The sequence below is a fragment of the Hemicordylus capensis genome, chromosome 12 (assembly GCF_027244095.1).
Source record: "Hemicordylus capensis ecotype Gifberg chromosome 12, rHemCap1.1.pri, whole genome shotgun sequence".
Taxonomy (NCBI): Eukaryota; Metazoa; Chordata; class Lepidosauria; order Squamata; family Cordylidae; genus Hemicordylus; species Hemicordylus capensis.
In genome coordinates, this window is record NC_069668.1 from 15,583,399 (window position 1) to 15,608,185 (window position 24,787).

The following is a 24,787-nucleotide window of genomic DNA, read 5'->3' on the forward strand; positions in this document are numbered from 1 at the left end:
AGTGCCTGTTCTTGCGCAGCCAGTATTAAACCCTCTGTTTCTTTCTTCAAGTTGCCATTCTTAAGCCATTGCCAGGTCTTGGTGATGTCTGATTTTCCACTTATATTGTGCAAATATTGACCATGCAGGGGCTTATTTCTCCATTTTTCTGCTCGGTTCTTGACTTGTTCTTTCTTGTAGGCCTGCTTTGTTTCATTGGTGTTGAACAGTTTCTCGTTCTTGACCATTTGAAGTGCATCTTCCTCACTGTCCTTGATATATTCTTCAAGGCCTCTTTTCTCCTCCTCTACTGTTTGATGGACTTGCAGCATTCCTCTTCCACCTGAGCTGCGAGGGAGGTAGAGCCTATCAACATCACTGCGGGGGTGCAGAGCATGATTGATGGTCATGATTTTCCTGGTCTTATGATCTAGCGTCTCTAGCTCTGCCTGGGTCCGGTCTATTATTCCTGCAGTGTATCTGATAACAGGTATAGCCCAGGTGTTTATGGCTTGTATGGTGTTCCCGCCATTGAGTTTGGACTTGAGGATTTTTCTAACTCTCCTGATGTATTCACTTCCAATTTTTATTTTAACTTCAGTGTGTGCGATATTATCCGCCTGGAGAATGCCCAAGTATTTGTAATGTTCTTTCTCTTCCAGGTTCTTGATCTTGCTTCCATTGGGCAGTTCTATTCCTTCTGTTTTTGTTATTTTCCCTCTGTTCATTATTAATGCAGCACACTTTTCTAGTCCAAACTCCATTGCTATATTGCTACTGAATATACGGACAGTGTTTAGCAGTGATTCGATTTCTGACTGGGACTTTGCATACAACTTCAGATCGTCCATGTACAGCAGGTGGTTGATTTGACTTGATGTTTTAGATGTTTGGTATCCAAGGCTTGTTTTGTTTAGTATTTGTGAAAGTGGAGTCATGGCGATTACAAACAATAGAGGGGATAGCGAGTCCCCTTGGAAAATGCCTCTTCTAATGCTAACCTGTTCAAGTGTCTCGCCACTGATTGTTAACTGTGTACTCCACATGCTCATTGCTTTTTAAATAAATATCTGAATGTTTTTGCTGACACCAGTTGTTTCTAAACATTTTAGTATCCATGTGTAAGGCAATGAATCGAAGGCTTTCTTGTAGTCAATCCATGCAACACTTAGATTGGTTTTTCTTCTCTTGCAGTTTTCTAAAATCATTTTGTCAATCAGCAGCTGGTCTTTTGTGCCTCTGGTGTTCGGGCAATTTCCTTTCTGTTCAACTGGAAGCTGTTCGTTAGTTAATAAGTGTTGCATCACTTCATCTGCTATTATTCCAGTTAATAATTTGAACATGGTTGGCAGGCAGGTTATCGGTCTATAATTACTTGGAAATGCAGTTTTTGCTGGGTCTTTCATGATGAGATGAGTTTTCCCAGTTGTTAGCCATTGTTCAATATCACCACCTTTCATAATGTGATTGAACTGTTTTGATAGTTGTTTATGAAGGCTTGTTAGGTATTTAAGCAAAAGCCATGCAGTTCAGTTCGTCGCCTGGAACAGTCCAGTTTTTAATTTTCTTTGCTCTTTCACTTATTAATTCTGGTGTTATTATTAGAGCTTGCATTTGTTGGTTACATTTTTTGACCTCTTTCATCCAGCCTGCTTTTTTATTATCATCTATTGGATTGTCCCATAATTTCCCCCAGAATTGCACTGTTTCTTCTTTATTTGGTGTATCTGCGTTTCTTGCGGTTTCTCCTTCTATGCTTTGGTAGAAACATCTCTGATCCGACTGGAATTGGAGATTCTGCCTGTGTTGTGTAATTCTGGCTTCATACCTGCTAATCTTCTTTGACACTGCTGTTATTTGCTGCTTTATTATTTCCAGGACTTCTCTAATTTTCCTTGAATCTAGGCGGTATTTTTGGATCAGATACTGTTTAGTGTTTTCATTCTTCAGCTTCTTGTCTTTCATATCTTTCAATTTACTAGCATCTGATCTAAGCCTGGAGATTTTATTTTCTAATCTAATCTTCCATTTAGGTGATGTACTGCTTTCTTTTTTGACAGGTCCACTGATCTTATATCCGAGCTCTTGTAGTGTTGTTATTGTTGCTGCACTGTACATTAGTTGGTTTGTTTCTTGCAAATTCTTGGTTGTTATTTCTGCAAGTGCAGCATTGACATCTTTTAATACCTGAGCAAGTTGTTTTTTGGCAACTGTTTTTAGAGCGGGAAGTCGAACCCTGGTGGTTGTTTGGTTCATGTGCTCAGTTATTTTTTGCTTTAGTTCTTGTTGCTTTTCTGTTAAACAGCATTTGGGTTTTTGAGGTGAAGGCAAAGGGCAGGTTGCCTGGTTTTGATTTTGAAACAGTTCAGCAACGGTGGTATCCTCTATTTCCAACACCTCCTCCATCTGCGCCTGAGCAACTGCTTCAGTTGGTGGTAATTCTTCTTCCATATCTTGAGCCTGTGTTGCTCTTTGCAGTTCTTCCAGCTCAACTCCTGTGAATACTTCATTTCTTATTATGAATCTTCTCTGGTCTGCTAGCCTTTGTTCTGTTATTCCTGTATCTGGATGCTTCTCTTTCCAAATTTGGTACATTCTTTTTAAATAACCTCTTCTAGTTGGACTAGACTTGTAATAGCAGATCATTATTTCCTTGTTGGCATTTTTCGTATATTTTTTTCCGGTTAAGCGATGTTTCTTCCAGTAGCTTTGCTGTCTCCAGCCCTGGTTGCTCAACTGAAGATCCTGAGTCCTGTAGCCCACTTGCCACCAGATGTCCAGGGACTATAGCACCTGGCGCGGTCCTTGTTGACCCGGGCGACAACCGATCCGGTATAGATTTATTAAAGTTACGTCTCACCATATTGTTGATGGGAGAGGCACTCTTTGTCTGGCTCCTCTGGTGAGACCTGTCCAGTATGGTTGGACCTCTGGCATAGCTCTCACCTTCATCAGAGCACACAAGCCCCACAACCACGTCAAGGTAGTGCCTCACTGGGGGATTATTATTATTGTTGTTGTTGTTGTTATTATTGTTATTATTCTTTATTCACACAGTCAGACGGATGTTATTAACTTTGTTTTATCCAGACATCGAGTCCTTCCCAAGGACCTGGGATGGCTGAGTTTTATTGTCAATATTCCTCTTGTTGTTGTTGTTATAAATATCATTGCAAAATGTAAGCTTTTCCCAGTAAAGTTGCTTTTTGTCATTTCCGTGACCCCTATGGTATTGAGGTGCTCTTCAAGGTCTTTTGGAATTGCACCTAGGGCGCCCATTGCTGCTGGGATTATTCTGGTCTTCTTCTGCCTCAACCTTTAATTTCAGTTTCCCCTGGAAACTGCTTTCTGTTTTTAAAATCTCTCACGCACTTGTGTTCTGTATATCCAGATATTAATCCCACCCACCCCACCCCCAGGACCTTTTTTGGTCATGCTTCTAAATTGCTTTTCGACTCACTGCTCCCTCGGACAATGGAGAATGAGAGCTTTAAAACAGTTCAGCCATTTCAAACGATGATACAATATATAAAGTAATGAGTGAAACTGCGGAGAGCAGAAAAACTAAACCTGAAAACCTCCTTGGTGTCTTTTGCCTGGCGGGAGCTGGAAACGGACCGAGTGGTCAATCAGTGGACCTCCTAAGGGAGCCGGTTCCTCAGCTGTTGTGTGCTTAAGACCAGCCGCCTTCCTTGGTCAGAGCAAAAGTCCCGCTTCTGTTTCCAGGCCCCTCAGGAGAGCTGAGAAGCAGAGCTGGGGCCCGTCTGGGTCTCCCTCTTGTTTGGGCTTATTCCCCTTGATTTGCTTTTCCCTTACTGTGACCTCAGCAGCTGGATGGGGGAGACTGAGAAACCTCCATCATCTTCTCAGCCCTAGGAGCCTCTTGTTTCGGCCCTTGCAGTCGGTTCCCGGGGAGGAAAAGAAAGTGGGGTATTTGTGGGAAAGAAAGTGGGAAAGATACGTGTCTCAGCAGGCATCTGAATCTTCAGCGGTCTCTTCCTTCTCAGTGTCAACAATCTTGGACTGAAATAGGCCATAGGAACATAGGGAGCTGCCATATACTGAGTCAGAACCTTGGTCCATCTAGCTCAGTATTGTCTTCACAGACTGGCAGCGGCTTCTCCAAGGTTGCAGGCAGGAGTCTCTCTCAGCTCTCTCTTGGAGAAGCTAGAGAGGGAACTTGAAATCTGCTCTTCCCAGAGCGGCTCCATCCCCTGAGGGGAAGATCTTCCAGTGCTGACACTTCTAGTCTCCCATGCATATGCAACCAGGGTGGACCCTGCTTAGCTAAGGGGACAAGTCATGCTGGCTACCACCAGAGCAGCTCTCCTCTTCTAAAGTGGTATATAAGTATTCATTGTATTGGGATTGTCACCAGTCTTGGACCGAAATAGGTCCCGGCAGCTGTTGCAGATCCTGCAGGAGGCGGGATGCCGTTTCACACGGGCCCCGCCTATCGCCTGAAGGCCCAGCACCCACAAAAATCTTGAGAACCAGCCTGGCCACCCCGTCCCATCCTCTCTCAGATAGGAGAGCTGGTCTTGTGGTAGCAAGCATGACTAGTCCCCTTAACTAAGCGGAGTCCACCCTGGTTACAAATGAATGGGAGACTAGAAGTGAGAGCACTGCAAGATATTCCCCCTCAGGGGATGATGGAGCCGCTGTGGGAAGAACAGAAGGTTCCCAGTTCCCTCCCTGGCAGCAGCATCTCCAAGAGAGGGCTGAGAGAGACTCCTGCCTGCCACCTGGGAGAAGCTGCTGCCAGTCTGTGAAGACAATACTGAGCCAGATAGACCAGTGGTCTGACTCAGTATACAGGTGAAACTCGGAAAATGAGAATATCGTGCAAAAGTCCATTAATTTCAGTCATGCAAATTCAAAGGTGAAACTGATCTATGAGACAGACGCATTACATGCAAAGCGAGATAAGTCCAGCCTTAATTTGTTATCATTGTGATAACAACGTCCAGCTCATGAAAACCCCAAATCCACAATCCCAGAAAATTAGAATATTACATGGAACCAAGAAGACGAGGATTGAAGAAGAGAACAATATTGGACCTCTGAAAAGTATACAGTGTACTGTGCTTGATTGGCCAGCAAACTCGCCTGACCTGACCCCACAGAGAATCTATGGGGCATTGCCGAGAGAAGGATGAGAGACATGAGACCAAACAATGCAGAAGAGCTGAAGGCCGCTAAGGAAGCATCCTGGTCTTCCATAACACCTCCTCAGTGCCACAGGCTGAGAGCATCCATGCCACGCCGCACGGAGGCAGTCATTGCTGCCAAAGGGGCCCCAACCGAGGACTGAATACATATGCATGCTTCTACTTTTCAGAGGTCCAGTATTGTTCTATTCTTCAATCCTTGTCTTCTTGGTTCCATGTCATATTCTAATTTTCTGGGATTGTGGATTTGGGGTTTTCATGAGCTAGACGCCATGATCATCACAATGATAACCAATGAAGGCTGGACTGACCCCAAGGCAGTGGGCCCCCAGACAACTGTCCCCCCTGGCCCTATTAGAGTGACGCCCCTGCTATTGGGGCCCCCCCGGGAGAAGTCTTGTCTTGCATTACCTGCTTCTCCTTGTCTCGTGTTGAGAAATGCAGGCAGAGTGGGCGGTGCCCTCCCTCCTCAAGCTCCGCCCCTTACTAGTGGGGTCTGGTTTCCAGGGAGCGGGGAATGGGGCCCCATATAACATGGCTGCAGCCCATTTGAATTCTAGAGTGGTATTCTGGTAGAGTTCTGGATTGTACCACTTAGACCAGAAGTAAGTGTGTGTGTGTGTGATTCTGGAAGTTGCCACTTCAGTCTGGAATCGTGGGGGTGGGGTTGCATTCTGGATGGTACCCCTGCAAAGGTTCGGTGGGGGGAGATTTCTGAATGTAGAAAACGGAAAATCGGATTTTTAATCTAGAAGGTCCAGAAAATACGGCCTTTCTGCCCAGATCCTCAAGGCAATCAAACAAACAAAATAATAAACGAAATAAAACAAACAAAACAAACAAAATAAAAAGTTTTCTCCTCAAGGCACAAAACAAACAAAAGAGTTTGTTCTATGTGTTTTATTTTGTATTTAGTTTTTAGAGTTTTTTAGTGGGTTTTTAGTGGATTGATGGGAGGGGGGCGTATGGGTATATGTTTAGATTATTCTTGTTAGGTCCTGTAGTAGTGGTTGTAGATTCTTTTCAATCTCGTTGTTCTGCACAGGATCTATCTATCTATCTATCTATCTATCTATCTATCTATCTATCTTAACATGACATAAGCTATGGCCGAAGACCAGAAAAGAGACAGAAGCAGAAACGGAGTTGGGATGGGGGGGGGACCCATACAGCTGACAATAATTGACATTACATCCCTCGACAAGCATTACGGATGCACTAAATCAGTGAAACCAACCCTTTCCCAGGGAATCCAATTACAGACATGACCCTTGGACTCCTAATGGAGGAGGTCCTGGAGCTCATGCATTTATTTAAAATACTTATAACCCACCCGTCCAGCGCTCTCCTGCTCCGGGAGGCGGCTTTAAGTTTGCAAGTTAAGAGGCATAATCCTGTCTCATCCATTTTATTCCGGCCACTGGCCAGCAGAAAGAGGAGGAACAAATAGGAGGCATAATCCAAAAAGCATGGAAAGGGAAGCACTCAGTTTGCCAGGACTTCTCGAACCCGGGACCCCACCATCCCCGGGGAGTTACAGCCCAACATAGCCGGGGGGCTGGAGTTTGAGAACCCCAGAGATAAGCGGGTTTGTGTGCCAAAACGCACCTACAGTTAGCTCTTAGTCTGCCTTGTTGTGCTGCAGAGATTTCCCCGGCGTCGGGAGAGGCTTTGGCTATAAAACCCCGATGCGGCTACTGCTTAGCGCTCCACAAACCCCCAGCATCTCAACCCACCTTCCAGCTTCTCCTGGTCCATACCCAGTGGGTGCTCCTTCATGGCTAGTGCAGCCAAGAACCCCCAATGAAAATCTTCATCGACAGATAAGGAGAGGAGAGCTGGTCTTTGCTTAGTTGCACTCTTCCTCAGCTAGGGATTTCTCGGCAAATCTAGGAGCCTCGGAAGCTGCTGCCCTATACTGAGTCCAGCCATTGGTCCGTCCAGCTCAGCATTGTCCGCACTGGCTGGCAGCAGCTCTCCAAGGTTCCAGGCAGGGGTCTCTCTCAGCCCTACCTGGAGATGCTGCCAGGAACTGACGCCAGGACCATCTCCATGCCTTGTCTCCTTAGCTAAGCAGGGTCCACCCTGGTGACATATGAATGGGAGACTTGATGTGTGAGCAGCTCTGTAAGTTTCCGTAGGGCAGGGATTCTCAACGTGTGGGTCCCCAGATGTTTTTGGACTTCAACTCCCATGATCCCCAGGCCCAGTGGTCTTTGGTTGGGAATTATGGGAGTTGAAGTCCAATTACATCTGGAGACCCACACGTTGAACCGCTCTGGGAAGAGCATCTAGGTTCCTGATTCCTTCCCTGGCAGCATCTCCAAGAGAGGCCCGAGAGAGATTCCTGCCTGCAACCTTGGAGAAGCTGCTGCCAGTCTGGGTAGACAATACTGAGCAGGATGGACAATGGTCGGACTCAGTAGATGGCAGCTCCCTAGGTTCCTAGCCCGTTAGTCTGAGTAAATGAGGGTGGCAGTCCTAAGCACTGCCGAGGGACTAAATCCCATTGGATAGGATTGATTAATATAACTTACTCATGAGTAAACACGCTTAGGGTTGTGCCACAAATACCTGGTTATTAGTGCCTGTGAGACGTCTCTCTTTCGCTACCTCTTATACACCTGAACTGTGTGTATTTGCTTATTAATCTCTTACTGCTGCTGTCTCCTAAAGTGGCATTCTGTGCTGCTTGAAAGCTTGCTGCTTTATTGCTGGGTGAGGGGGTTGTACCTGGAGCTTATTACCCCGTTCTTCCAAATTGTCTCTGCAAGCAGAAGTGGTGTGTGAATTAAAAATCCATGTTTGATTGAACGTTTAATTCCGTTGGAGCCCAGAGCGATGTCCATGGTTATGTATATCCTCACAACAGCCCTGTGAGGTAGGTTAGGCTGAGACAGAAGTGGCTGGCCCAGAGTCACCCAGCGAGCTTCATGGCTGAACGGGGATTTGAACTCGGGTCTCTCCTAGGAAGCTGCAGCTCCTGCAGGGCGTCTACATGATGGGCTTCACTAGGCCCTCCAAGATCCAGGAGAAGGCCTTGCCGATGATGCCGGCAGAGCCGTAAGTAGGCTGTTTGAGGGGGCTCTCAGACTTCCCATAGCCTGGGAAACGTTCTAGCGGGGATTCAAACCGGCAACCTCTGGCTTGCTAAAAAAGAAACAACCTCACAATTGACGTATGCGTATCGGGTGATATGAACGGTCAAGGGATAAGGGGTCTAGCCAACCAATATCCCTATAAACAAGCAAAGAGAATATGTTCTAAGGGTTTCTTTGTGGGGCAGTGAGTCTAGGCAGGGGTGAAGAAATGTTTAGCTCAGTTTATCAGCCAGACAAAATATTTTCCTTGTCCAGCTATGTTGGTAGGACTTTGTTTGCTCGCCGGGCATCATGTTCCGCTCGTCACAGACTAGTAGACTAGTGGATTTCTGCAGCCCTGGGTATGAGAGTGGTGGGGAGAGGATGGGAAGGGGTTGCCAGTCATGCAGATAAAGCTCCACACTAACTCACCCAGGCCTGGTCACCCAGATTGCCAAAGCGATTGTATTCCTCTTTAAGGAATGAAGGTAAGCATGATAAAGGACTTTGATATCATTAACTGCATAATTGTGCCTGGACATTTTTCTGTGAGTCAATGAATTCTTCTGGAGGGCCTAGTTCCCTGCTCTTCTGCCGAAGGTAATGGCCCTGTAGAGGAGAGTGAATGTTTCAGGAAGGTAATAATACATTCTTACGCTTGCCAGTGGCTTTAGCTCAGTCCTCACCTGGTGGCTGCCTACCCCGAAGGAGCGGCGTGCTCCTGAACTGGGATCAGCGCAGTCTCTCTGCCGAGGTTCGATCCCAGGAGAGCAGAGAGTAACCACCATCCATAGCACAATTCCCTACAGAAACGTGCTTCATTCAGACATATACATATACATAAGCCTTTATTACGGTCAGAGACCAGCATAAAATGACACATTAAATGAAAGTAATATTAGAGCAAGGTCACCTGTTGAGAGAGGTGATCGCAAATATGATGGTAGCTATGATGACAGCCATTGTGAAAAGGCAAGAATGTTAAAATAATTACAATTTAAAAGGAACAAGCCACACTGCTAAGAAACTAAAACCGCTTCACATCATAAAATGCACAGAAAGGATAAAAGGGGGATTTAAAAAGCTAAAATTCAGATTGGTTACCATACATTAGACTATGACTAACAGTGACAGAGTTACACTCAATGCTAAAATACACTAAAATACGCGGCATGGTGAAATCGCACTGCGTTCATCTAACGGTGCTTCGTTCTTCTCCTTCCTCTTGGCGTCGCCCTGCAGCCCGCAGAACCTCGTTGCCCAGTCTCAGTCTGGTCCCAGGAAGACGGCGGCGGTGTTTGCGTTGGCCATGTTGAGCTGCGTGGAACCCGAGAACAAATACCCACAGGCAGCTTGGCCCTTGGAGTGGCGCCGGGGAGGGAAGCCCCGTCTCCCCCAGCGAAGGGCATGCTCTCGCTGGCCATATTCGCCAGCTGGTCCAGAATGCAAGGATGCTCGTGGGTGCAAGTCGCTTCCTGAGCATCACACCCACCCTGCCTCAGCCCCATTGCCTACTGGCCGGCTTCCGGGCGAGATCCAAGGTGCTGGTCTGGACCTTTGCAGCCCTCCACGGCTTGGGGCCGGGGTGCCGGTCGGACCGCATGCGCCCCTATGAATCTGCCAGTCTCCTTCAGGAAGCTTCCCCAGACAAGCCAGGCCTCCTTGCTCTTGCAGTGCCCGTGCCTCTCCCCGGCTTCCGACGGGCACGGTGACTGAGCAGATGGGCAGGTTCTACCCAGAGCCGAAGCTGGGTCCGCGGCCACCAACGTGAGCGTGGCCTCTCCCGTGGGGGTCCTCCGGGCGTGGGGAGGGGGTTGGAAGCCAGCCGGGGCCCAGGGAAGCCCCTCGAGAGCTGGTTTCCGTGGGGAGAGTTGGAAGGGGCGGAGTGACGCGGGCCGGAACGATCCAGGGTTGCAGGCTGGCAGCTGCAGGAGCCGGCGGATCGCGTCGCGTCCCGCCGCGAGGAGCCCCGCAAAGGTGCCGATGTCTTGCGTCTGGACCTCCCTGCTGAACTGAATAAATCATAATGATAACGATAACAAAACTGACAACGTTGATGATAAAATTCAGCCATCCCGGGTCGTTGGGAAGGACTCGCTGTCTGGATAAAACAAACCAGTCCGTAACACCTGTCTGACTGCGCAAACCAGAAATAGTAATTTAAAAATCCATCTCTGGCTCCTGCTTTGTGTTCCCCACCGACTGAGAGGCAGCCGGTGGCTCCGAAGAAGAGACTTCATTAGTACTAACTCAGCAAAGAGGCTCCTTGTGAAAGTGGCGATTCTCTCTATTTGGACAGGGGGAGAGCGGCTGGCCTTCTCCACCCCCAGCACAGCATCCCTCCAGTGGCTGTGGCTGGTGTCTATTTCATGATCCTTCTAAAGATTGTGAGCCCTTTGGGGACAGGGAGCCATCGACTTCTTCTTATTTCCTATGTAAACTGGCTGGAATATAAATGTTTGTCGTAGTAATGGCCCCAGGGTGGTGGAATCCCCCTACTAGGGAGGCTCGCTGTGCCGTGTCTCTCTTGGCTTTCGAATGCTCAGCCAAATGGTGCTTTTTCAGAGGTTTCCGGGGGTTGGCGAATCTTAGGATATTGTGCAGAGTGCTACTGAGACGTCCTGCTTCTACCTTATTTGTGAGCTGTTTTGTGTGTGGCCTTTTTATTTTGTCAGCGTGGTGTAGTGGTTAGAGTGGTGGACTTGGGGCTGGGGAGACCTGCGTTCGAATCCCTGTCCATCCACAAAATTCTCTGGGTGACTCCCTTCTCTCTCAGCCTGACGTCCCTCACAGGGCAGTTGTGGGGAGAGACGTGACCAAGTACACCACTTTGGATTCCTTGGAGGAAGAGTGGGATGTAAACGTAAAAAAAAATAGATTGCTGGATCTGGATCAAAGAGCAGGAAACAAATCTCTTAGATGAATAAATTAACCTGAATAGATCACGTTGGCTTTCGATCAAGCCGCAACTGGCTGGTTCTTCTGTGGGACACATCCGGAGGATCCCGAGTGTGATAATTTGTAGGCTGAGCCAGCCAGGGAGGAGAGTTGGTCTTGTGGTAGCAAGAAATTGGTCCCCTTTGCTCAGCAGGGTCCACCCTGGTTTACATTTGGATGGGAGACTTGATGTGTGAGAGATTCCCCTTAGGGGATGGGAGCGCTCTGGGAAGAGCATCTAGGAGGTCCCAAATTCCCTCCCTGACAGCATCTCCAAGATAGGGCTGAGAGAGATTCCTGCCTGAAACCTTGGAGAAGCCGCTGCCAGTCTGGGTAGACCTTCCTGAGCTAGATGGACTAAGGGTCTGACTCAGTATATGGCAGCTTCCTGGCTCCTCCCAAATTAGAGTTTCTACGGGGAACCTGACGGCGTCGCTGTAGAGCTTGAGTCTCTGGTTGCAGGACTGAGAAATCCTTTAAATGCAGAATAATATTAGACCCTGAGAGAGAAACCCGTCGTGTGTGTGGAAGGCGGGGAGAGAAAGAAATCAGTGGCCACCGGTGGGAGACCAGCATATTAAGCCCAGCTTGACCAAGACGGGCATGATCCCTTAGGAAGACTTGCGCAGGAGGAGGTTCCCAAGTGGACTGGGGTCTCCTGAGCCCCAACCCACATCTCGCCCCATCTCTCAAGAGTGGAGCGTGGTCAGAAGATCGCCGAGCAGATGGTCATCGGCACCCCGGGCCCCGTCCTGGACTGGAGCTCCAAGCTGAAGTCCATCGATCCCAAGAAGATCCAAGTCTTTGTCTTGGATGAGGCCGATGTTCATGCTTGGCATCCAAGGCCACCAGCACCAGAGTCTCCGCATCCAGAGCTGAGGGCGGCCACATGGATTCGTGGCTTGTGGTGTGGAGGCTTCTCTCTTTCTGATTTGATATTGATGATATGATTATTAGTTACATGAACGTAATTAATATATCCAGATCTGGCAGGTCTGGATCCGGTTCCACCAAGTTGCGGATACGGTCCGCACATTGGGACGAGGCCTTCTCTGTGGCGGCTTTGGAACTCGCTCCCTGCTGAAATTAGAGCATCTCCTTCTCGGTTTATTTCTAGGACCTTTAAGATGTGCCTGTTGTCCCCGGCCTTCAACTGAGATCAAATTTTTAAATTTTAATGTGTCTTTATTGATTATGATTGTTATACTGTATGAATTTTAAATCCCTTATATTTTAATACTATGTTTTAATTTGTACACCGCCTAGAGATTTCAATATTAGGCGGTATATAAATCCGATCCATAAATATATCCTGCTTTCCAGAGCAACAGAGTCCAACTCTGCTCCTCTTTCTACGTGATAGCCCTTCAGATATTTGAAGACGGCCATCCTATCTTCCCTCTTATCTTCCCTAGACCAAGCCTGCTCAACTTAGCCCCCACCCCAGCTGTTTTTTTTAACTACAACTCCCATAATCCCCAGTCACAGTGGCCAATAGCCAAGGATTATGGGAGTGGTCATCCAACATCCGCAGGAGGGCCAAAGTTGAGCAGGCCTGGTGTAAACTGCCTTGGTGGTCAGAGAAGGCCTGACTTCATGTCCCTCTGTCATTTGCAGATGGGACGGGAGAGGGGGACCAGGGACACGACCTTCTCATGGGCAATGCCCAGACTGCGGATTTCCTTACCTGACAAGATCCAGCTAGCCCCTTCTCTGGGAACGTGGCCAATGCAAGGATTCTGTTCAAACGAGCATCTTGTGAGGATCCTCCTCAGGATGCTTCGATCTGGGCGTTGGCCGCTGCTTTTATTTATTTATTTGGTTTCTATACCGCTCTTCCAGAAATGGCACAGAGAAATACTAAATAAATAAGATGGCTCCCTGTCCCCAAAGGCGGACGCCAGCCACAGTCACTGGAGGTCATGTGCTGGGGGTGGAAAGGGCCAGTTACTCTCCCCCTGCTAAGTAAAGAGAATCAGCACGTTAAAAAGGTGCCTCTTTGCCTTGTGCTAGCTATTTTAATTATTTGGGGTTGATTATTTTTTAGTATTATTCTTTTGATATTGGTTAGCTACCTCGAAGGCCCCATTTGGAAGGAAAATGTGAGATTTTTCCCCCTAAAGAAAAAATAAAGCAGGCATTCACCACTTGGTCCTTGTGCTCTGCTCCCTGTTTTGCATTTTGAGGAGGAAGGAATATTTTCCAAGAAACACCTGCATCTTTTGCTATAAAGACAGTCACTCTACATAGACAATACTGAGCTAGATGGACCAGTGGTCTGTGTTGGTATATGGCCGCTGACTATGTTCTTGTGTTCGTGTGTTACAAAGAGCTCTTACAGTTTAAAAAAAATCCCACCCCCGGTGTTTCCCAACCAGGGTTCCTCCGGATCAGTTCAGTTCAAAGTTTATTACAGTCTATGACCAGCACAACAAGGAAATAAAATAGAACATAGAACACCGTTTAGGATAAAAACATAATACCAGATATTTATTTCTAGATATTCTACGAGAGTCTAATAATGGAAACATCTGATCCATTAATTGGCCTTAGGTTGGCCTGGGAAAATGCCCTTCAACAAACCATTAGGGACTCACGATGGAATGGAATACTGAAATGGAAGCCGGTGTTTTCTACCTCTTCCCGAATTCGAGAGAATTTTGTTAAGCTCTTTCATAGGTGGTATTAGATTATCCCACATGAATAAGAGTTGGTCCCCGCTATGCTGGAACAGCTGTGCCAACAGGGGGACATACTTCCATCTATGGTGGTCTTGTCCCAGTATTTTCTGCTTTGGGACCGAGGTATTTTTAGAAATGGGTAAAATTACACAACAGAGGTTAGCTGTGAGACCAGAGTTGGCTCTGTTAAATGTATTCTCGGGAGCTAATTTGGCATTGTTGTCAAAGGATCTTATAGTTTTTTATGTCAACTGCGGCTAGATTATCCATTGCACAATACTGGAAGCACAAAACTATGTCTTTGGCATCTTGGTGTCAGTCCATGTGGCATATTGATATTGCCATATCTGAAAAATTGACCCATATTATTTCTCTTCGAGCGGGTCAAGCTAATTCTTTTTTTTTTTTCATTTAAATTTTTATTGATTTTAACAATGATAACATCGATAACAAACACAACAAACAAAATTGGACTTCCCGCTCATCTCTTTTCGTGAAATAACGGGTCAAGCTAATTCTAACAATTTTTCCATGATATGGTCAGATTTTATTCTGTTCACAAAACAAGATAATTTGGGTCATTCTCCTCCATCTGATTGTTTACATATCTAAGGATGGTTAATGGATGTTGTTATGTATCAGTTTTACTCTTCATTTTTATGTATTGTCTTATTACATTTAAAACAAAAACATAAGACCAGATGTTGGCAGCATAAACCACGGCTGGGGAGGCTTGGCGTTCTAGTTGGGCAACATCTGCTTCCTTGTGTCACGCCCTCCATCTCCGACAGCGAGGAGGAAGGGGGAGCTGTCCACTTTCCATTTGGGCGTGTCTGAGGGGCAGAGCTTGGCTCTCAGTAGTCATGAAACGGCTGTGGGAGATCCAGCTGGTGATTGAGAGCAGGCACAACAACCGGAGACAGCTGAAATCGCGCAGGACCAATCCACCCAAGAGCTAGGCAATGGAACACCACTGACACCACAACCACGCAGGCGCACGAAACGCAGGACGCAATCAGAGTCTATTAGAAGGAGCAAACGCCTCTTACTGAAGGCTGATAAGCCGTCAGTTCTTGCCAGCTGGGAGCTCTCGGCTTCCGCTATAAATCATGGCACCAGCCGTCTACTCCTTGCTGAAAAACAACGTACGTCAATCAGTCGGCAGCGTCCAGCCAAGCCGAGAACTTCCCTGGCAGTTGGCCAGACCTTGACACCTTGTCTTTTTGACCCTTTGGTTCGAGTCCGCTCTCTGGAGCGGAAGAGAACCGGTTGACTTCCTTCTCCAATATCGGGAGATGGCGGTGCATGGAGGAGGCCCGTCGCCCTCTTCTCTGTGGGCTTCCCAGAGGTATCCGGCTGGAAGCAGGCGGCTGGCCCTGATGGGCCTCTCGGCTCTTGCGGCCACCCTGACTCTTCGCCCTCATCTTCTAGGATGCTCCCCAAGGCCTGCCAGATGCGGCTCTTCTCGGCCACCTTTGAGGACTCGGTGTGGAACTTCGCCAAGAAAGTCGTCCCCGATCCCAAGATGGTCAAGCTGAAGCGCGAGGAGGAGACGCTGGACACCATCAAGCAGTCCTACGTCTTGTGCAACAGCCGGGAGGAGAAGTTCCAGGCCCTCTGCAACATCTATGGCACCATCACCATTGCCCAGGCCATGACCTTCTGCCACCTGAGTGTCTGGAGGGGCATATGACGGCTCTCGGGCCTCGGTGGCCAGCGGCGACATTTCACAGGAGTCCAGAAAAACGAGAGGCCGGGGCGTTTTTCACACAGCAGGTTTTACTGCGGATTTACTGCGAGTTAGTTGCCCCCCAAACCGACACCAAAAGTAGCTTTTTAAAGCCCTGGGTATAAATTGGGCTACTCTCTTGGTTGAATCCCCGCTGGTATGTCCCCCAGACTATGGGAAATGTCTGTATCAGCAATATAGGAAGATGCCGAAAGGCGTCATCTCATACTGTGCGGGAGGAGGCAGTGGGAAACCCCTCCTGTATTCTGCCAAAGACCACCACAGGGCTCTGTGGGCGCCACGAGTCGACACCTACTTGACAGCACACTTTATCTTTTTACCTAAGGCACAGTGGAAAATCCAAATCGTGTGTGACTCACAGGGACTTTGGGGAGCATCTGGCCAATATGGGAACACCCCCCCTCCATTCCAGAGGTGATGGGAGCAAAAAGCCCTGTGTGAAAAACGCCCGGGGGATGATGGGGATAAATTGTCGCTGGGAAATCGTAGTTCAGCAACAGCGATTGTACCCGAGGTTGGGCATCCCTGCCACAGGTTGTGATATTGGACTCACCTTCCTGGAAGGTCTAACCTTCCCTTTTTGAAAAGTCAGGTTCTAGCCATTAACGCTGCAAACGTTGCCTGGATGAGTGCCGCCAGCACTTCCCATAACTGGCAGAGCCGGAGCTAATTATGCAAATGAGCGAAAATGTGCCTAATTAGACAAGGATTGTGATGCAGCTTTTTCTTGAAACAAAATTCCTTGACTTGGTATGACATGGATCCGTGGGCAGCTAGTGCAAATAGCTCCTGGAGAACCTCTGGCCCCAAAATGTGAAATTGGGCTCTGAACCTCATGGGCCTGGCGAAGAGCCTTGTGAGACCCTAAAGCCTGGAGCGTTTAGCCAGCTAGCGAGATCATTGTGGCCTCTTCGTGGGGAAATAGGATCACCCCCTTTGGGAGTCCTTAGAAAGAAGTCAAGCTCTCCCCTGGTCTGTTGCACTTCATACTGCCCTATTATCTCCTCGCCACAAGGGGGCTTAATCTGTTATGTGGTGTGTTGGTTCTCCCTTCCATTTTGCACAGGCATTGGAGGGTTGCACTCCTTGGAGTCAGACTCCCATAGAAATTAAGTCAGTGAAGTTGCGGTGGGCAGCGTGGAAGGAAGCATCGTGTGTGAGGATGTGTGCTCTCTGTAGCCGGAGTTCGCTCTTCCTCCCATTCAGGTCTTACCAGCCCCGCTTTGTGGGTTCCACTCCGCAGTCTCGCAAAACGGCAGGCTGGCTGGCAAGAGAGCTCTCGAAAGAAGCCCATCGGGTGGCGCTCTTGAGCGGCGAGATGATGGTGGAGCAGCGGGCCGCTGTGATCGAGCGTTTCCGAGGGGGCAAGGAGAAGGTCTTGGTGACCACCAACGTCTGCGCCCGAGGTAACTGCAGCGCTCCGCTGGGGACACGAGTTGCACGGGGGAGCAGGAGCGGCCACTGAGAAGGCCTCGCCGCCGAATCCTAGAACGTCCGGGTTGCCAGGGATCTTGGAGGCCTTCCCGCCCGGCCCCCAGCTTTGTGATTCCAGGTTGCCACTTGCTTGCCCTCTCCTGGTGGTCTCGGAAGACAGTCGAGGCTCACATGGGGAGCAAGTAGGTTTTGAGAGGTTTCCCCATCGGGCGGACACACCAGTAGGTCTACAGAAAATCTTCACTGTCTGCCTTCAATCAGTGTTCAGTCCTCGGATGCCATAGAGCAGTGGTTCCCAACCAGGGATCCTCCAGATGTGGCTGAACGGCGACTCCTCTTGTAGCTGGGAATGATGGGAGTTGGTGTTCGGCCACATCTGGAGAAACCCAGGTTGGGAACCACTGCCATAGATGAAAGGGCAGCTTTAAGCCACGCTAGTCATCGAATTAGTTGGGAGGGACCTTTGGAGGACATCTAGTCCAACCTCCTCCTCAGTGCAGGGATCTGCTACAGCCTCCCTGACAGACGGCAGCCCAGCCTCTGTTTGGAAACTTCCAGCAAAGGAGAGCCCACCAGGCAGGCTGTTCCACTGCCGGGCAGCTCTGACAGTACCTCCTAATGTCAAGCCTAAATCGGCTCCCTTGTCGTTTCAACCGGTTGTTCTAGTCCTGCCCTCGGGAGCGACAGAGAGCAAGTCTGTTTCTTCTTGGCCTTCAGATAGTTGAGGACAGGAATCATCTCTTGCTCTTGCTCCCTGGGGCAAAGAGGCACGTTCCAAAGTGGGGTCTCTCTCATACTCAGGGCTGCAGAAATCCACTAGTCTACTAGTCTGTGACGAGTGAGAAATGATGCCCAACGAGTGAAAAAAGTCCTGATGTGTAATGTACCAACACAGCTGGAGAAGTAAAATATTTTTGTCTGGCTGATCCACTGAGCCAACATTTCTTCACCCCTGCTTATGGGCGGAAGAGTAACTCTCCCCACCCAGCCCAGCCCAGCATCTTTTCTGTGGCGATTGCCGGTGTCTCCTTTGCGTCGTCCAGGTAGACTGCGAGCCCTTTGGAGACGGGGAATGAGTCTCTCGTTCTTTTCGCCACCTAAACTGCTTGGAGAACTTCCTGAAAAGCAGCATATCAATAAGTCTCCTTCAACCATTCCTCCTACGACGGGGTCAGCAACCTGATGAGATGCATGCCAAAAGTGGCACCTGGGATGATTTCTGAGTGGCATTCCTCCTGCTAGGAATAGGGGCCGCAGTGAAGCCCGTTGCCTTCCTCTGGCTGGCGTGTCACTGTCTGCCGTAGCCTGCAGCAGAAATCTAGGACTAGTTGTGGCTGTGTCGGTTGGCTGGCTCTCTCTTGAACATGCATGCTCTGAAAAAAATGGATGCTGGATGTGAGAGCCAGTCGGTACAGCCAGAGAGGCCATCCCCGTCAATCCTGGATGTCAGAACAGTGACCCACCAGCTGGGGGCAGGCAGCGGGCATCCAATGTATCAGAGGGAAGGGAAGGAAGATGGTGTTGGACAGGGGGAAAGTGCGTATTTATTTTACTAATCTGTGTTTTCAGTGCGGTGCTGGTGTGAGAGGTTGTTGATTTTTACCCACAATAGGTAAAACAGCAGAGCACTAAGGAATGAACACACACTCCAGTGACAGAGTGGGTAGCAGAGGATAGTTTGGATATTGCAGCTGTTTAGAGAAAACACATGGAGATCCTTGTGTGACTAAACACTAAACATGTATTGGTTAAATACACTTGGATAGGAAAGACCTATCTCTAATCTTAAAGGACCACATAGTGGATAGGTAAGGAGAGGGAGAGAGATGTTCCCATCTGCTCTCTAGGAGGAAAGGAAGGATTGTGACTCAGCACAGGAAGTGCTGCAGAGTCAGTTCAGGGGTCATAGAGCAGGGACAGAGAGGGAGACCCTGACTCACTGTCTCTACTCCCAATGCCCCTAGTGGTCATTAGGACAGTGGGTGCAAAAGGTCGAGGCACTGGAAGTTCATCTCCAACAGCTGGCATATGTGTTTCCCAGCTGGTGGACACAAACATTTAGATATCGCTTTTCAACCCCAGAACCAGCCCCTTCACCCGCAATGCTTTCCTCCCCTAGGGATCGATGTGGAGCAGGTCTCTGTCATCTTCAACTTTGACCTCCCGGTGGATAAAGATGGCAACCCGGATAACGAGACGCACGGGGCGCTTCGGCAAGCGGGGCCTGGCAATCAACATGGTGGACAGCAAGCACAACATGAACATCCTCAACAGGATCCAGCAGCATTTCAGTAGGTCCTTTCCAGCTTCTTTCTGCCTCGAAGCACATTCTCAAATTTATTACCGAACTCTCTCGTTCCGGAGGGTGACTTGGGACATTGTATGATCCTGTAGGATAGTGGGGTTCTCTAACCTGGGTTCCCAGATGTTGGACTACAATTCCCATCATCCTCAGTGGCCATTGTGGTCAGGGATGATGGGAGTTGTTGTGCATTGGCATCGGGGGACCCACGTTTGAGAACCCGGTGCTGTCGTGCCTTCATGTCTAAGAAAAACACGACGTGCAATTCTGGTCGCTCCCTGTCTCACAAAAGAGAGATCAGTGTTGGGGAATGACCCTGTTGTGCCATCCATGTGAGTGGTGCTGTACAGAGGACAGGCCCTTGCCCCAAGGAGTCTACAGTTTGGGATGCAACACAGGAGACAATAGAGGGAAGGGGAGGAAGAGTGTGCATTTATTTTATTACTGTATTTACCTGAATCCAAGACTAGGCTTTTTGATACCAGAAACCAGGAGTCCTATTCCTTTGGAGTAAATTCAGGTGTAACCTGTATCTAACCTCTGCTTTTTCAGGGGGTCATCTTACATTCGGAGATGTCTTCGATTCAGGTAAATATGGTTAATACGTGCTTTCCTTGAGGCGCTGGCACAGGAGATTCACCGTAGGTGGCAGAGACAGTTACACACATCTATATCCCGCTTTTCAGCAAAAGTGTTCTTCACGCAGCTGCCGTGGGTGTCCTGCTTTCCAGCTGGGAGCACGCTCAGGCCGGCAGCGTGCGCAGAAACCCTGGACTGGCTCCCGTGCAGCTCGTTGGCGATCCCCACTATTGCACACTTGCATCCCCAAAGTTTACTTTTTGTCAGTGAAGTATGCCTTGCCTGGTGGAAATATGAGAGCCGCGAGGACCAGAGTACAGGAGACCCTCAGATACCAGGGAGGTACCATTTGAGCAAAGTTCCGCAAACATTGGAGTCACGGGATTTGAATACTAGACCTAACTGCGGGAAACGGAGTTCGGTTCTGCACGGGCTGCTCCTGGGGACTTCAGATTTAAAAATCTTGTCAGCTGGTGCAAAGGAAGGAATGTTTGAACTTTAGACCGCCCTGAGCCACTTTAGGAAGGGCGTTAGGGATATATCAGTCAATCAGACCCCAAGAGCAGCCTCCACACTTCCCCGCTGGTTTGTAGGGGGCTCTGGGAAGTTCAAATTTAAATTCTAAATTTGAACCTTTAAACGGGCCTTCTCCGTGGCAGCCCCTGGGCTTGGGGATGCGTTCCCTGTTGAAATCAGGGCCTCCCCATCTCTGGCAACTTTCCAAAAGGCACTGAAGAGACCCATTTATTCACCCAGGGCTTTTCCTTAGACTGATAGTTTGGAAACATTTTCAAGACTGGGTTTTAAAGGTTTTACGTGATTTCCATTGTTAATTGATGGGATGTTTTAAACCATTTTAATTGTAAACCGCCCTGAGACGCAGGTTTTGGGCGGTACAGAGATATTTCAAATAAAATCCACTCGTGGGCCCGGGCGCAGAGCATCTGTGCCTTGAGTGGGGCCCAGCTGGCCATGTGCTCCACCACCGGCGTGCCTGGCTTTCTGGCTGGCCGGCCAGCTAACTGGCCGCCGTTCCCCTCCAGCGGGAAGAGAGCTGGTCTGATGGTAGCAAGCATGGCTTGTCTCCTCACGCTAAGCAGGGTCCGCCCTGGCTGCATACGAAAGGGAGACTAGAAGTGTGAGCACTTGCGAGAGATTCCCCTTAGGGGATGATGGAGCCACCACTCTGGAGAGAGCAACTCTGGAACTCTCGCCTGCTCTTGAGAGAGGTTGCCACGCCCGGACCGTCTTGGAGAAAGAACTATATGGAAGCTATTTCGATAGATACCCCTCCCCGTGCACCAGCTGAGAATTGGCGAGTGGCGGGGTGTTTAAACTTTAAACCTCAAGGCGGCCTGCGGACTGCATCTCAACTGGCCCGCGGGCTCCTTCAGGCAGACCAGTTTAATTAGGGGGTTATTGAAAGGAAGAGGGAAACCCTGCAAATGACTGAAACGACCCCCGTAATGGCAGAGTTGGTGTGCACGGTTGCCTGAGAATGGGCCAAACTCTGGGAGATGAACCCCTAATAGCCAAAAGTCTCCCGGAGTGGGTGGAAGACCCACTTCTCTGTCTGTCTGTAGTCTGTTGTAGGGATGTGTAAAAAATTTCAGGCACAGATCGATCTGTGCCCCAGATGAGCAATTTTGGGTGATTCGGGGCTGAACCGAATCACCCCTGATGTCCCCGATATTTTTTTGGGCCGAGCCGAATCACCCGAATTTCAGGACTGAAAAATTCGGGTGATTCGGCTCATGGCCGATTTTTGAGCAATTTTTGAAGTTTTAGTGACTTTGGGGAAGTTTGGGGGCATAGCAAGGGATCTGGGCAAAAATAGTGGGGTGGGGTGGTAGTGCCTAATGGTTGCAGGCTACCACCCCAATTTCAGGAGGATTGGGCAAAGGGCTGATTTTTTGGAAATTTCTGAAGTTTTTGTGTCTTTGGGGCAGATTGGGGCAGAAGAGTGGGGCCTGGGGCATAAGAGTGGGGTGGGGTAGTAGTGCCCAATGCGGGGAGGATACCACCCCAATTTCAGGGGGATTGGGCAGAGGGCTGATTTTTTGGGAATTTTTGAGATTTTGGTGTCTTTGGGGCAGATTGGGGGCAGAACGTGGATCTGCCCCAAAAGAGTGGGGTGGGCTGGTAGATAGTGCCTAATGTGTGGAGGCTATCACCCGTCCCCAATTTCAGAGTGATTGGGCAGAGGGCTGAATTTTGGTGAATTTCTGAGGTTTTTCTTCATAAGGTGTGCTAGATTGATCCATTCACTCATCATATTCATAGCAAATGAGAGTGTGAAAAAGTGAAAGTGGGATCAAGAGTTGTTTAATTGAAAAAAAAAATCTCTTTTGCTATCATAGAATGAGAATTCACACCTCAGAAGTTTTTCTGGATGTTATTCCTTTATTTTCTGAGGATTCGTGGGAAACTATTTGCATAAACCCTGTCACCTGCGTCCTGGTGGCAGATTTCTTGAGGGTTATTTCCGTTGGCCCTGCCAAAGCCTGAAGATCCCCCAGCAGTAGCAGCCACCAATCTGATCCTTTTGTTTTGAACTGTCATAGGAACATAGGAAGCTGCTGTCTACCGAGTCAGACCCTTGCTCCATCTAGCTCAGTATTGTCTGCACAGACTGGCAGCAGCTTCTCCAAGGTCACAGGCAGGAGTCTCTCTCAGCCCTATGCTGCCAGGGAGGGAACTTGGGAACTTCTGCATGCAAGCAGAAGCAGGCAGGTGCTCTTCCCAGAGCGGCCCCATTCCCTAAGGGGAATCTCTTGGAGCGCTCACATGTGCTCTCCCATTCAAATGCAAACCAGAGTGGACCCTGCTTAGCAAAGGGGCAATTCATGCTTGGTACCACAAGTCCAACTCTCCTCCCTACCGTGCCAAGAAAAGCATTCAGATCTACAACAGGCAGCCTCCTAGGGACATAGGAAGCTGCCTTTTACTGAGTCAGGCCCTTGGTCCATCTAGCTCAGTACTGCCTACACGGGCTGGCAGCGGCTTCTCCAAAGTCGCAGGCAGGAGTCTCTCTCAGCCCTATCTTGGAGATGCTGCCAGGGAGAGAACTGGGAACCTTCTGCTCTTCCCAGAGCAGCTCCATCCCCTGACGGGAATACCTTGCAGTGCTCACGCAGGTAGTCTCCCATTCAAATGCAAACCGGGGTGGACCCTGCTTAGCAAAGGGCCATTCAGGCTTGCGGCCACAAGACCTGAGTTGAGTACACTCCGGTCTGGAAGGTGGTCTACCCATAATTCAAATACCTGGAGACTGTGCCCCTAAGTCGTTGGGCTGGACTTTTCTACGCTTTGGGGGCAGCTCTGATCCTCTGATTGTGTTTCTTTTTGTAGACAAGAAAATTCACCAACTGGATACCGACGATTTGGACGAAATAGAGAAAATAGCTAACGGAAGTGCAGCGGCTGGAACGGAGGCGTGCCGCCTCCCGTGGTCGCTCTCCCACTCCAATTGGATCGCCATCTTGATTGGCACGCTTCCCAGCCAGTCGCACGCAAAGGGACGTTTTTAGAGATAACCAATACACAGAAATTAGTACCTCATGGGGGAGGGGCGGGGCATGTGGCTGGACGGGATTTCGAAGGTTGGAAAAGTGCAACTCTAGGGAAAGGAGCAACGTTCACAGCAACTGTTAACGTTCTTTCTTTTTTTAGTTTAGCCTTAATGGGAAAGTCTCTTCAACTCTAAAGATGCAATGATGCCAAAAACATAGTCAGTCAATTAGGCCATTGGCAGCCCTGCTTTGATCTCCTGTCAAGTGGGGAGTACCTTTTTTAAAAAAAACACCCACAAGCCGTAGTATATTAAATGTTCAGCCACCAAGTATATGCAGACGACCTTTTTCTTTTTTTGAGAGAGCAAGCAGATCGGAGCAGGGCGGAAAACCAAGACTTCACGAAATGGGGTCTTCGCTTTGAGCTCTCATGGCTAGACGACTGGGTAGATTCTGCTTTTCCTTGGGTCGGCAGTCTGGAGAGGTTGCTCTCCACTGACCGGCACCGATCTTCAATGCCGTTCCCCCCTCAAGGAATTGGGGGAAATTGTAATCCCGCAAGGCGTCCCAAGATCCTTTGCAGATCCCAAGATCCTTCACAGAGTTCTTGGCAGGGCAGTTAACCCTTGTTGTATTTTTTAAGATCGCAGGGCAGAGATCCAATAGGCCGCTAAAAAATAAGTAGGATGTATTTCAACTTTGCTGAAGCAAATAGGCGAGCGGTTAGCAGTGCTAGTTCAACTGGGACAGCTTCAGGGTTTGGAGGATGCCGGAGTGCTGTGCTGTAACACCCCGCTCTCTTCCCCGTGAGCTGCCCATTTTCTCAGCAGATCCTCTTCCCAAGCAGATCTGCCTCCCCAAAACGGTGGATGGCTCATCGCTGACTCCTTCACAAGAGCTGGGGCACCCTCTAGACTGCATAAGGTCGGAAGTGGAGGAGGCCAGGCAGGCACTTGGTGCCATCGAAGAGGAAGGCTTCTACTCTCACCGTTCGTAAATCACCTCCTAGCATGTTTTACCTTGAAGGGGATTGGCTTTTTAGGCAGAAGCGGCCAGTTCTCCACATGCTGTCCGAATCGCGGCAGCTCCACGAATCGGGGCAGCTCCACGAATCGGGGCAGCTCCACCAAGCGCCCGTATTGAGTGGCCTTCATTTTGACGGCACTTGCCTAAGAAGCAAGAGGGTCATACAAGAACGCGGCCGGGTGGGTTCTCTCCAGCCGCCTGGACTTCAGACAAATCCGTAGCTACGAACTCAGCATCTGCTTTGATTTGGGTGGGAGCAAATCCTAGTTACAATTATGTTGACCCAAAAGATCCTTTGGTGGGAAGTGCCACCTTTGCTTCTTTTTCATGCTTAGT

General features: G+C 49.0%; 1 pseudogene; it reads left to right on the forward strand.

The window, feature by feature from the left end:
• The first annotated feature begins 8,127 nt into the window (after positions 1-8,127).
• On the forward strand, positions 8,128-24,422 carry LOC128336141 (ATP-dependent RNA helicase DDX19A-like; annotated as a pseudogene).
• The last annotated feature ends 365 nt before the right edge of the window (positions 24,423-24,787 follow it).